General features: G+C 37.8%; 1 pseudogene; it reads right to left on the bottom strand.

Annotated features, from left to right (window-relative positions):
- Positions 1-12,673, bottom strand: part of LOC102531450 (flavin reductase (NADPH)-like) — a 111,859-nt pseudogene extending 99,186 nt beyond the window's left edge.
- Positions 12,674-13,031: the final 358 nt, after the last annotated feature.

Genomic DNA, 13,031 nt, shown 5'->3' with positions numbered 1-13,031 from the left:
TATAGTTGTCAAATTCATAGCTGCCTTGTTTCTGGATGGGTTGCACGCCTTTTTCTAAGCCATTTTTTCATTATTTTCTTTATTATTAATTATTTACATTGTCCCATCATAGTCTTTCTACGGTTTTTTTTTTATTTGAAGTATAGTAGATTTACAGTGTTGTGTTAATTTCTGGCTTACAGCATAGTGATTCATTTATGCATACATATATATATATATATTCCTTTTCATATTCTTTTTCATTATAGGCTACTACAAGGTATTAAGTACTTTAAATATTATTTCTCACAGGAGTTTTTGGGTAACTGCTTAGCAGACAGTTTAAGACTAATTCTTTAACAGGAGTTTCACCTTCTGGAATTCTTTGTTATTCAATGATTGTAACTATAACTTAGAAACCTTACAATGCAAAGTTGTATGCATGTGAGTATGTATGAGGGTTGCCCCTTAAATATAAGGTTTCTCGCAAGGGATCTTGACTAGGTTATGAACTTCCTTATCTTCATATAAATGCCAACTCCAAAGTAACTCCTTATCTCCATATAAACATAACTACAGTCAGTATTTTTCTTCAAGAAAAAAGTCATGATTCACATTAATAAAAGTGAAAACACTCATATAATCTACAAAGTTTACATGGTAGCCTAGAACTAAAATAATTTTTGTTCATTTGGACTTCTTTCTTGCTATGTGTCATAAGCACTGTACCTTCACTGCAGTAGATTTTCAATATTGCAATATTTAGATATGAAAATTTGAGAAAGAATTTCTTAGTCAATTCTACTGATCCTAAAATGTATTTATTTAAAATGAGTGTCATGATAACTAAAAAAGTAAACAAATGAAAACCTTCCTGTATGAGATGATCAGATCTGACTACATTTTGAGGTATAATTTTAAAGATAATGCATTTTGTGCTATTATAGTAAACAATGCTATCATTCCTTCTCCAGCACTGTAGCTGGTATTCAGTTTTAGTTGAGAGGACTTGCAGCTCATGAATCTAAGGACTTGCTTATGGAATCAAATTGATTTAAAATAATATGGACAGAAGATAAATTGATTGGTAGGAATCTGACAACTCTCCCTTTTCTCTGCTAAAATTTTCATTTGACTTTTCAGGATCAGTGTTGAAGATCACTTGTTCTCTTATCCCCAAATCTTGAAGTGTTATTAAAATTCAGGACTGAAGCATACATGATTAGCCAGCATTTTATATTGAGTTAGTATAGATTAGGTGGTAAACAGTTTCTGCTCACAGAGTCAAAAGCCAATGAAAAATCAATAAAAGTTTCACTTTTAAACTATTCACTCAGACTATTCTTGATGAAATTCTCCAGAAATTGAGTGGGTAGCATAGGTAAATAGTTGAGCCATATTTCGAGAGTCCATTAGATTTTACTATAAAATGATGGCATAAAATATCTGTTTTAAAAAGGAAAAGGCACCACACTTAATGGGCTTGCCTGAAAACTAAAATATAAATGCTTCTTGAGTGGTTGGACAATTTCCCTTTGGAAAGAAAAATCAACATGGGCTCTGCTTTAAGTGTTTCTCTTTGAGAATACAGCTACAGAATGTCAAAAAAAAACTTTAATAATATTTTAATATCTAAACTTAGGAATCTTGGTGTCCATTCCTGTAAGTAAAAAGACTAGTGAGAGAGACGAAAACTTGGAATATATATTTCGAAAATGATCATCAGAATACTCTGAAAAAATATTCCATACCTTACCTCACTTTAAAACACTGTCCTAGAGGAGGGAAGGGTAAAGAAATCTTTATAGCAAGGTGAACAGGGAAGGAAAGGTTAACATCGAAGTAGTTGCTACATGTAATAATGTCACAGAAATCAAAAGTGGGACACTTTACAAAAAAGTTTGAGTCAAGAAAGGCAGGAAATGTAAAGGGGTAAGATGGAAATTGTTCTCTGAAAGCAGGAATGAAAAACCTCTACTTCTTTAGCATAAGGAATCATCTAAGGACTAAGGCAAGAATTACCTGTGATCTGCTGTGCTCTGGCATAGGATTTGCTTGTGTGATCAAGATTCTATTATTTATAAATATATTATTGTGCTTATTGATTTGGGTTTACTATCATGTAATCTCATCCCATTCTGACAGAGACAACGTTTGCTTTAGGGAAAGTCAGATTCTTATGAAAGGAATTAAGAGGATAAAAGAAGATGAATGCTCAGCTTTGGACATCAAAAATAAAATGTCCACGCATACAGAACACAATGGTCATTAAAGTCAGGCTGTGCTAGAGAAAAAGGTTTTATAACTTCAGGTAATTTAACTTTACATATCAAGAGGAAAATTGGCCAATTCAGCTACTGTGGAATTTTAATCTAATTCATAAATTACAAGGACAGGAGACTATGTCATAAAGGGAGTTCCAAAAGAAAGGAAAGGGGACTGGTAAATCCTTTCTCTCTGATTCAGAGGGAAAGTGAGGGGACTGTATCATATAGGTGGAAACCAGCCCTAGGTTGTGTGTTCAGTGCCAATTCAACATTGAATTTGATAAATATGGGTCATGGGAAATTAATTTTCAAAGTAGAGTCCACAGAACCTTTAGGGATCCCTGAGACTTTTTCAGGGTGACCACAAGGTTCAAGAAAAGTATGAAGAAGTTACTTGCTCTTGTAAACTATATTAAAATTTTTCACTTAAGTTGTAAAAGTGATGTAGGAAAAATGGATGTGGGACTTAAGGAAGACTGTGTCCCAGGGTTCGTTTGAACCCCTTGGATGTGCCCCGCCAAGGGTGGGTCCTTGGCTTCACACAGGAAAGAATTCAAGAGCCAGCCACAATTGAGTAAATGTAGATTTATTTAGAGAGATACATTAAAAGGCAAGAGAAAGGCCATGAGGTGTGGGGGTTGGGTGCTCAGATTAGAGTAAAAGTAGGTACACACTCCATAGACAGAGTGCAGACCATCTCTGAAGAGGGAGAGAGAGAGGGTGGCAGCTGCGAGGTGCAGTGTTGCCAGCTTTTATGGGCTTAGTGGTTTCATATGCTAATAAGTGGAAGGACCAGTCTAACTAGTCCAGGGAAGGGACTGGGATTCCCAGGAAGTTGGCTATTGCCCATTTTTTGACCTTTTGTGGCTAGCCTGGGGACTGTTATGGCACCTGTGGGCATGTTATTAATCATGTTAATATATTACAATAGGCATATAATGAAGCTCAAGATCTACTAGAAGTCAAATCTCCCACCATCATGAGCCTCAAGGCCTACAGGGGGTTGAATCTTCCACCATTTTGATGTTAATTGCTGTATCATTCCTTGAATGGCTGTGCCCTGTCCCCTTCCTGTCTCAGAAGCAGTGATGGATAACACTATGTGCCTTAGGGAGGTTCAAAATATGGCACCAAATTTCTCCCCTCCCACCCCCTTTCCCCAGTAACCATAAGATAGTTTACTAAGTCTGTGAGTCTGTTTCTGTTTTGTAGATGAATTCATAGTGTTTTTCTTTTTAGATACCACAAATGGAAAAAAATGAAAACGAATATATGTATGTATATGCATGACTGGGATATTGTGCTGTGCACCAGAGAAAGACATTGTAATTTATTGTACATCAATTAAAAAAATATGGCACCAAATCATACTCATAGTCATAGTGAATTTCTCACTACCACACACTTGAGGTACCCAAACATACAAAAACAAAACTTTCATCTAAGCCTGTACCTGATAAAGCAGCAGAAAAAAACCATCATTTTATTAAGCACTGATCTCACAGTGGCATCTTTTTGATATTCTGTGTGCACTATTAGAAGTCTGTGTAATTCAACTGTCACAAATATACCAGTATCATAACTTTCTCTAGAAAACACACCTGTAGGAGAGTTTGAATTGCAATTGCAACTATTTTTTGTTTGTTTGTTTGTTTTCATGAAATACTATTTTTGCTTGAAAAAAAACTGACAGACAAACTGTGATTATTCAGATCTCAGCATCTGGCAGACAGTTTTCAAAAAAAAAAAAAAGAAGTGAACCTGTCACTTTAAGGAAAAGTATAACTAATGGCATTCATTGTCAATGACAATCATTTTTTATCATGTATTTATAGTTAATTTGTTTGTCCAGATACAATTAGTTTATTGTCTAATGAAATTCCTAAAAGTAGAAACTTTAAAAAGCTTATATTCACCTCTATGACTTTGACAGCTTCTCAATACTGAGAATTTTCTGAAGAGATTGATGGAGATACTAACATTTATGGTCTTCTAAAATATATATTATAATAAAATATGTCAACTTTTGTAAGATATGCATAATTCAGTGAACCAACATTTTCTAAATGATTGGCATGTGATGTTACAAAATCTGGCATGAGTGAAATTTCCATTCAAAGTGAAAGAATAGACCAATAGATTTTAATGTAACAGAGTATCAAAAAATCAATAGAGTTTCAGATACTATATCACAACTAAACTTTAAGAAACTACTACTTTATCTAGTCATCTGTTGATGGTCATTTAGGCTGTTTCCATGTCTTGGCTATTGTAAATAGTGCTGCTGTAAACACTGGGGTGCAGGTGTCTTTTTGAAGTAGGTTCCTTCTGAATATATGCCCAGGAGTGGGATTACTGGGTCACATGGTAAGTCTAGTCTATTCCTAGTCTTTTGAGGAATCTCCATACTGTTTTCCACAGTGGCTGCACCAAACTGAATTCCCACCAGCAGTGTCGGAGGGTTTCCTTTTCTCCATAGCCTGTCCAGCATTTATCATTTGTGGACTTTTGAATGATGGCCATTTTGACTGGTGTGAGGTGATACCTCATTGTAGTTTTGATTTGCATTTCTCTGATAATTAGTGCTATTGAGCATTTTTGTGGTATATTTATACAATGGAATACTATTCAGCCATAAAAATGACAACATAATGCCATTTGCAGCAACATGGATGTCACTGGAGAATGTCATTCTAAGTGAAGTAAGCCAGAAAAAGAAAGAAAAATACCATATAAGATCACTCATATGTGGAATCTAAGAAAGAAAGAAAGAAAGAAACAAACAAACAAACTACCACTTGTTGAGTTTTAGCATGGAATTATCCACAATCATCTGGAAAGGACAGTGGGATAGTCATAGAGGTATGTCACTGCGATCTATCCTCAGGAAAACACCTTTATTGAGGAGCCTTCAGATGCTATACCTCTGACATCCACCACAACAAACAGACTTAGGCATTGCTTTGTGCCAGCTGCTCCCTGTCTATGACTGAGCATCATGGGTACTGGAGTTGGACCATTTCTATCTGAGGTGGACCACCACTAATTGTCAGTCTTTACTCTGGTGCTCCTCATTTGTTTAGCCAAAGTTCTTAAAATCTACACTGACTTCTGTGATCTTCCTCCAAGATCCTTCTTCCTCCCCCTTCTCCTTTCTTGGCTGTCAGACCAGTATCACAGTCTGAAAATTCTCCTAGGCTAATCTTGCCCTCTTTACTTTTTACCTTTCACAGACATCTCCTTCAATAAATATCTTGCATTTCTATATTTGCATCTCCTGCCCAGGGGAATGTTTCTGGTACAGGATTCAAATGCATTTCCATTTCCAGCTAAATATGTATATAGGGTGGATTTTCTTCCCGTAGGCCAATCAAACTTATGTATCACTACAGAGTAAATGTAAGCAGATATAAAAACCCAGCTGTTTTTATTAAACCAAATATTGAAAGTTTTGCAAAAGCATGAGATAATGACACTCTTCTCATTATTTTGTGGAAACGTAATTTTCACAAAAACGTATTATTTATATTAACATATAATGAGTTTATTGCTGTTTTAAATTTAATTTATATATTTTAAAATATTTAAATACAGCATATATTAGTTTTCTATTGCTGCCATAACAAGTTACCACAAATGTAGTGGCTTAAAACAACAGAAATTTATCTTTAAATGTATCGAAATGGACGTTACCTTACAGCTCTGAATGTCAGAAGTCTGAGCTGATGCTTAGTGAATTAAAATCAAGGTTTCCACACGGTGCTGTCCCTTCTGGAGACTCTGGGAGAGAACTCACTTCTTTGCCTTTTCTAGCCTCTACAGGTTGACCATAGTCCATGACTCTTGGCCCCTTTCCAGCAGTTACATCACTCCTGCTCCTGCTTCAGTTATCACATCTTCTCTGACTTACCCTCTGACTTTCCTGCCTCCCTCTTCCATCTTATAAGGACATGTGTGATTACCTTGAACCCACCAAGATGATACAGAAAAATCTCCCCATCTCAAAATCCTAAACTTAATCACATTGCAAAGTCCTTTTTGCCATGTAATTTCACAAATTCTAGAAATTAGGGCATGAATATCTTTAGAGAGGGGTAACTGTTCTGTCTAACACACAGTGTAGTGATAAAAGGATTTAAGGAGGTAAGAAGTTTTGATACAGGCTGGAAAACCATGTTACTCACAGAGTAAGGATGGAGAAGAGTATGGGATGTTATCACTACCATTGCTTTTAGGGCAAACACATTTTTGATGGACAGTTCATTGTAAATTTTCAAGCAAAGATATAACATCCAATTATCCTTCTTTTGGAACTGAAAGACAGGATTCTTAGTCTATTCATTGCATTTAAAAAGTAATTTCTCATACTAATCATTTATCTTCTGAAAAATTATTCCATACTAATACATTGAGTCACTGAGGAAAATATCCTTCTTTTTTCCTCTTCAGAATAAAAATAAAAATTCTCCTCTAATCTTAAACACTGCGGAAGCAGAAAAATCCTTTTTTTTCTCTCTTTTAGGCTAGCCAATATCTCTCCTACAAAAAAAAAATTAATAGATTTTTTCCTCACTTTTAGCTCTTGAGGGAAAAATTATTTGCCCTGAGGATTAGGGGAGATTAGAGTGATAGGGAGATAAGGGTGATCATGAGGAAGCAACTTCATTTGCCGATGGTCATTTATCGATGTCCAAAATATCGAGCTGAAGTTCAGCTGTTGCTTAACTCATTTCTTCAAGTAGGATTCCAACCATGAATCATTTTCAGTTTGACCTGAAAGTCACTAAAATTATTATTGTATGCGTCTACATGCAACGTTGGAAATAACACTGTTACATGAGTTTCACTTGAAGATACAGAATCATAAAGCTGTGTAGCCACTGACAAATCATTCAACTTCTTTAAGTCCCAGCTTCTCCATTTATGTTGACAATTGCTTCCCTCTGTCCTTTCAGAACTTTTGAATAACCAACGCCATCACTTATGTGAAAGCGATTTTTACCATTTTTTTTAACCGTTAAAGATATTGCCATGGATCAGGAATTTTCTGTGTAGTAACTTTTTCTTTCTCTCTATGAATATCACTGTGCTAATATATCAAAAATGAATTATGTTACTTTCCTATTAAAGGCAATAGGTGACATTATTTCACTTGGTACTGGGTATTGTAACTGAATTGTAACTGAATCATTTTTACAAATCAGATTTTAATCATATTCCACAGGCTTTCAATTACTTGAAAAGATAAAATTATCTTATTTTTTTAAAACCTCTTTCAATTATTTTCAGGTGTTTGTCCAAAGGACAAAGTAAAATTTCAAAGTCAACTGTGCTGGGGAGGTGTTGTGTTATTTCAAGCAGCGTGCGTAGAATTTAATTTAAATGCAATTCACGGGCAAATTTTGGCTAAATACTTTAATTGTAAAAAAAAAATTCAGTTTGTGGCTTTAGAATTGTAAATATCCAGGTTAGCAGAATGGAATTTCTGTTTGAGTGTTATGAACTAAACTGTACACTGTATTTCCTTTTGGTATGAATTTAATAAATAAATAAATAAATCTCAAAATAGATTAATGTAGAAAAACAGTCTTAAATATAGGACTTACACAAAGCTGATCTTCTGAAGGATGTATAAAATCACTTATTCTCATTAGGAACAAAAAATAATCTGTAAGAACCTCAGTTATTAGGCCCTTGCATGTGAATTACATCAAATACCATATATTCTTTCTAAAAGAATATTTAGATGGGAAATATATAAATTCACTTTTGATGAATACCCTCCATCATGTATATATTTTTTCAGATGAGACTTATGATTTGTTTATGATTATATGGTGGAATGCTTCAAGAAGCAATTTCTCTAAATAATTTCTAATTAGCAACATGCCATGAATTTTTGTCCCTATTTTGAGGATGATGAAAAATCTAGTTAACTTTAATTGCTGAATGAAATGTATGAAATATACACATCTAAGCATATGCATACTTTCTGATATTTAATTATAAAATTCAAAATATGTTAATTTCAATTTCTGTACCCAGCCAAGTGGTCATTATCTATACTATCCCATAGGACCTACCTTTTCATACCAATCATTACCCAGGGGGTGGCCAAGAGGTGATCTGTTTGTGGGAAAAGCCACATTTATTAACCAAACTGCTTTAGTAAGGTGTAACCCAGGAAAAGGTGAGAGAAACAGAATCAGAAATCTTTTTGAGTTGATTTTTTTTTTATTGTGGTAAATTATACAAGACATAAAATTTATCATTTTAATCGTTTTTAAGTGCACAATTCAGTTTACTGGCATAAGTGCGTTCACTAAAGCTGTTAACTCATTGTTATGCATCCTTCAGCACCATCCATCTCCAGAACCTTTTTATTATCTCTGAAACTCTATACCCATCATATAATAATCCCACATTAAACCCTTCCTCTCATCCCCTGACAATTACTATTTTATTTTCAATTATTGCAAATTTTATTTAATTTTTAAAAGATCATTTCAAATGAAAAATCCCTGATGCCTAAAGATGATAGTGTTATCTCTAAAAAGGAAAAGATGCCAGATCTTGTCATACCCAAAAGATAAGCTTACAGTCAGGAAGCGGTGCCTTGTGTAGTGAAATATTTCACAAGATGTATTTAGAAAAGGAAAAGTACACCCCCAAGAAAGGGAGGTGGGCTGATCCAAGGGAATAAAAATGTGGCGACCTTTGTTTTGCCCTTTTCCTTATACCCTCACTTAGAGGTGGTCTTTTGATTAATCGACGGCTCTTGCCTTGGAATGCCTAGTCATGTTTAGTCCCTTTGTGCATGTCCTTACCTATAGTGTACACAGAAAAATCCATGGGGGACTCTAAACTGTGATGTTAGTTATATTACAATGAACTCTGGGTCCTGCCCCGTCAAGTCCTTCTCACTTCCGAGCTGTTGTAGCTGCTGGGTTCTAACTGGTTTCTTGCTGGCACACATTTAGAAAAATTAAAGTTCCTTTATTCTAGAGGCAGTCCATCCTCACTCTCCTCCACCTATCTGCCTGGTGCCCCCACTTATCTAACTACCTAACAGTAGGAAACATGGAATATCCATCAAATGTCTCAATTATTAGTTTAATGTTTGCAGTAAGATAACCTTATTGTTAGACTCTAGACGGTCTAGAAAGATGAACACATACACAGATTATTTTCAAGTGTCATAATGATCCTTTAAAAGTAAGCTGATTGGACTGGGCTAGTAACAGCTCTGCTAGGCAGAATTCTAAAGTGACTTTCAAGATTTCCCACATGCTCCCTCTTCTACATAATTCCTAGAACTTTCAGTAGAGTTTTATTCCAAGGTTATGTTATGTTCACCACCATTCAACTTAAAATACATATATTTTCTAGGTGGGTCTGACCTAATCACAGGATCCTTTTAAAAGCAGAGTCTTTGATTGGTGGCAAAAGAGGAAGACAGATTCAAAATGTGAGATGGATTTTACATGCTATTGCTGGCTTGAAGTTGGAAGGGGCCATGAGTCAAGGAATGTGGGTGACTTCTTGGAGCTGAGTGGTCTCCCACTCACAGACAACCAGGAAACAGGGACCTCAGGCTCCCAACCTCAAGGAAGGGTTGTATCAAGAATATGATTGGAAGTGAATTTTCCCCCAGAGGTGTCAGCCAGAGTTCAGCTGTCAACACCTTGATTTTGGCCTTGGAATGCCCCCAGTGGCAAATCCAGTCACGTTAAACCAGACTTATAACCTACAGAACTTTGAACTAATCAGTGGGTATACTTTTTAAGTTGTCATAATTTATTATACAACAATAAGAAAGAAATACAATAGATAACCTGAAAAAGTGTCACAAGTGATGAGACACCATTAGTAGCCCCAGGAAGGGGTGAAAAGTCTGATGTGGTCAATTTTCCAGGAAAAGGAAGGGGCTACACTTCACGTAATGTGATTTCCTTCATAGTGACGCAAATGGGCCAACCTCTGACAGCAGCCACAATTCTTAATGCAATGGTGGCTTCTGTATCAGCACATGCACTCCTTCCCTGCATGACTTGCACTACTGTGTTCAGTCCAATGTGCACCCAAGTGTCAGCAGTCACGACCTGATCAGCACAGACCTGATAAGCAGCATGATTTCAGTCACTCTCAGCAGAGGATGGGATTTATCCCATCCCATATAGATACAGATACATTCCATATACAACCTGGGCACCTATATGAGTGATCCAGGCTGTGCACTCAGTAGCTCCAATTTTGTTTAACAGTTTGTAGCCTCAAGCAGGGTGTCTTTAATCTGCCAGCCCATAGTGTTTAATGTGGCAGACCAGTCAGCCAGGCCACTGGCAATAGTCCAAGAGTCAGTAAAAATATGATACAGATTCTCAAGGGTAGGGCCAGAGCTACGAGAATTCCCTTTCCTTCTGACTAGTGAGCAAAATAACCATGTCTGAATTTAGTTTTACACAGCTGACTCCGCAGTTGACCAATAGTAGAATCAGAACAGCCACTATCAATTTTAACTTGGCCAAACCAGAATCAGGGCCAAGCATTTAGGAAAGCCTGTGTCAGTCAAGGCCTACATGGAGCCAGCAACTTTGTGTCACGCAGTAGAATGTGACATCTGATTTCTTTCATACAGATAGCTGCAACTCCGTGGTGCAGAACTGGGATGACACTGGGACCAGCTTATTTATACTCGCATTGTCATTTGACAAGTTGGGCCTTTCTCACTTTGCAACCTTTAGTCAGAGTTGACCCATCCCAAAATAGCACTATCAGGCCCGAGAGTCACAAGGTCTTCATGGGTCAAACGTTCAGTTTCAGTGAGAGACCAGAAGCAGGCCAGTAGCTGCTTTACAGAAGGGATGTGCCTGGTAGCTGTGTGAGGGATGAGGGAAGCCATGTGCACAGCACCCCAAGGGATGCCTCTGGAAGGAGGTGGCCTACCTTTGCCATAAGCTTCAATCAACCAGGTAGATCTCAGGGGGCACCAGGGTTGTGGGACCCCAAAGGTAAAGAGTGAGCCCTGACCAGAGGGTCAATTTCCACTGCAGCTGGTTGATTCAGGCCCCAAGCAAAAAACTCTGCTTTCCAGGTAATAGCTATAAAGAGCCAAGTAAAAGGCCTAACTGAGACGTACGGTGCCTCCAGTTCTCAGAGAATTTACACACTGCTTGTCTTCCTTTAGGTACTGGATGGCCAAGGACGTAACAGAGGAATTTTCACATATTCCCAGAAACCTGTACTTGGTGATCAGGAACCTGATTTGTGCCAGGGTTTACCAAGCACCTCTTTTATTGGAGATGTGATAATACTTATTCAGAACTGAGGCCAAGGCTTCTGACTTGGCCACCAGCCGAATCTGATCTGCGCAGTAAAAGCTTTGGACTCGGTGGTCCAGGCTTTGGGAAATGTCGTGAACCCTCAGCAGTGGCGAACACCAGGGAAGCCCAAGCACCCCTAGGGGAGCACAGCAGATGTACATTGGTGGCCTTTTCAAATGAATGTGGGTTAATATTGGTTCTTAAGTGTCAGTGGAACAGAAAAAAAAAGGAGTGGGGGCATTGGTCATGTCTACAGCAACACATCATGTGTCATCAGTCTTGGCAGCGAATCATTTGTAGCCACTTTGTCTGGAAGAGCTGGGGCTATGGGAACCAACACTGATGCAATTCCACTGTAAGTCTCCAGGTCTCACCACCCTTTCCCCTGGCCACGCAGGACTGTTGTATTGAGATAGTACATCCTTCATCACTCCTGCTGCCTTTAATTCCTTAATCAGGATGGTGATTTTCCCTTCACCTCCTGGGATCCTATTTTCTTGGACCACACAGGAACAGACAAAAAAGAATCACTCTCCAGGCACAGCTGTTCCTAAATGGGAGAATCTCCTTTGACACTTTGTAACCACTTTAATTACAAGTAGGTGAAACACATGAATGCCAGTTGTACATTTCACATCAACGGAACATTGATTTGACGGTGATGAAGTCACTTTTGATTCGTAAACCACGTAGGTTGGATTTGCGTGCCTGTGTGTGTTTCTGTGTGAGTGCTCATGCATACGTTTGTGTGTGTGTGTCCAGGCACGCATGTGTTTTCTCTTCCAGGAACACAGACAGAGAAAGCTAACCCTCCTCCCCAGGGGAGTGCAGAGCAATTAGGAAGACAGGGGAATCCAGCCTGTGGGGAGCAATCAGGGAGGTTTTTATCTTCTGGTTTCTTGCTTCAGAGACAGTGCTGCCTCCTCTGCCGTGTACCAGATGGTTGCTGGCAGCACTCAGAAACCTGGGGCTCATTTGCTCTCACCTTTCCTGCTTCCTGCTTTCAATGACTTCTGCACATGGATCCTCATTAGCCACAGATATACTGTCTGCCAGCTGGGGGGTGGGGATTGCTGTCCCCTTGTCATAGTAACGTCTCTTCATCTTTCCAACTAAGGAGAGTGAGCAAAATTCAGTGCATCAGTTTGGTGCCTTGTTTTAATGTTAACTCTTACTGCTCAGCCTCTAAATCTTTCCTTATATATCTAAGACGATGGGGGGCCTTTCTTCCGCTGAGTCCTGTGGGATGAGAAGGGAGGTGGTTTGTTGTCTACTTTCTAGGTAAACTTGATGAGGAAAGCAGACTGAGACTTGATGTTGTAGCAGACGTTTACTGAGACTTAAAACTACAGGTATCTAGAGTAATTTTTACTGCCTCTGGATATATTTCAAAATCCACAGGTTTTGCTGATGTATTGGATGTGAAATATGATAGTAACTGTGAAGTGAGAAAAATAGCCCC

The sequence above is a fragment of the Vicugna pacos genome, chromosome 14 (genome assembly GCF_048564905.1).
Source record: "Vicugna pacos chromosome 14, VicPac4, whole genome shotgun sequence".
NCBI lineage: Eukaryota > Metazoa > Chordata > Mammalia > Artiodactyla > Camelidae > Vicugna > Vicugna pacos.
This window is presented reverse-complemented; position numbering and strand designations above follow the sequence as displayed.